Below are 1663 nucleotides of genomic sequence, written 5' to 3' on the forward strand. Positions count from 1 at the left end.
AACTTGCATGATAATTATGCATGCACTGTATTTTTCCTCTTCTGCTGTTGAGGTAATGCAAGGAATGTTGTGACTGGTTGTTAAGGCAGCCAATCAGAATTTAGCAGCCTCGTCTCTGATTTGCTGGAATTATGGCATATTGTAATGCTGGGTTGTGTTGAGCAAGCGAGCCATTGGCATTTAGAGAGCACTGAGGGCAGGCATCAGGTGAGCAAGCTAGTGAAACATTGCAGGCGCAAAAGAGAAGGTCTGCACAAATCAAAAAAATTATCTTAAATACAAAATTGATTTTCGTGCGCTCTAAATACTTTCTTCTTTGCGAGACAAACATTTTCTCCACAAAACTCAGTTCACGTGTGTGCAAAACGCACTTTCGCGTGCTCAAAATATGATTGTTCACGCGCAGAATTGTGGCAGAGATGTAATCCCATATACTAAGATTTCAATTAGTTACAAGGGGTATAGAAAAGAATCACCCCCTTTAAAATAATCACATTTTGTTGCTGTGCAGCCTGAAAAAGGATCACCCCCTCCTAAAAATGACTTTAATATAAACTCAATCAGGTGTAGCTAATTACCTTCTTTTGATCAGTCATTTTGATCAGCTCAGCATGAAAAGAGCTTTCCTGGAGCATTTCAGGCCTTGGTAGTGCAACTGAAGCAAACAATCAACTATGGGTGGCAAGGCACTGTCAAAAGATCTCCAGGATAAAGTTGTGGACAGGCACAAGTCAGGAGATGGATACAAAAAAAATGTCAAAGGCTTTATCAATGCCTAGAAGCACAGTGAAGTCTGTTATTAAGAAGTGGAAGGTATTTGGTACAACACAGACCCTCCCTGGATCAGGACGTCGCTCCAAACTGGATGAAAGAGCAGGAGGAGACTGGTCAGAGAGGCGACCAAGAGGCCTGTTCTTCTTTGCGAGACAAACATTTTCTCCACAAAACTCAGTTCACGTGTGTGCAAAACGCACTTTCGCGTGCTCAAAATATGATTGTTCACGCGCAGAATTGTGGCAGAGATGTAATCCCATATACTAAGATTTCAATTAGTTACAAGGGGTATAGAAAAGAATCACCCCCTTTAAAATAATCACATTTTGTTGCTGTGCAGCCTGAAAAAGGATCACCCCCTCCTAAAAATGACTTTAATATAAACTCAATCAGGTGTAGCTAATTACCTTCTTTTGATCAGTCATTTTGATCAGCTCAGCATGAAAAGAGCTTTCCTGGAGCATTTCAGGCCTTGGTAGTGCAACTGAAGCAAACAATCAACTATGGGTGGCAAGGCACTGTCAAAAGATCTCCAGGATAAAGTTGTGGACAGGCACAAGTCAGGAGATGGATACAAAAAAAATGTCAAAGGCTTTATCAATGCCTAGAAGCACAGTGAAGTCTGTTATTAAGAAGTGGAAGGTATTTGGTACAACACAGACCCTCCCTGGATCAGGACGTCGCTCCAAACTGGATGAAAGAGCAGGAGGAGACTGGTCAGAGAGGCGACCAAGAGGCCTGCAGCAACTCTGAAGCAGCTGCAGGAATTTATGACAGCTAGTGGTCATTGTGTGCATGTGACAACAATATCACAAATTCAGGGACTGGAGCACTTGTCAGGATAGAAGGAAAAATGGATGAGACAAAATACAGTCAAAATCTGCTGCCC

This window comes from Sinocyclocheilus grahami, unplaced genomic scaffold (genome assembly GCF_001515645.1).
Source record: "Sinocyclocheilus grahami isolate Dianchi unplaced genomic scaffold, SAMN03320097.WGS_v1.1 scaffold530.1, whole genome shotgun sequence".
Taxonomy (NCBI): domain Eukaryota; kingdom Metazoa; phylum Chordata; class Actinopteri; order Cypriniformes; family Cyprinidae; genus Sinocyclocheilus; species Sinocyclocheilus grahami.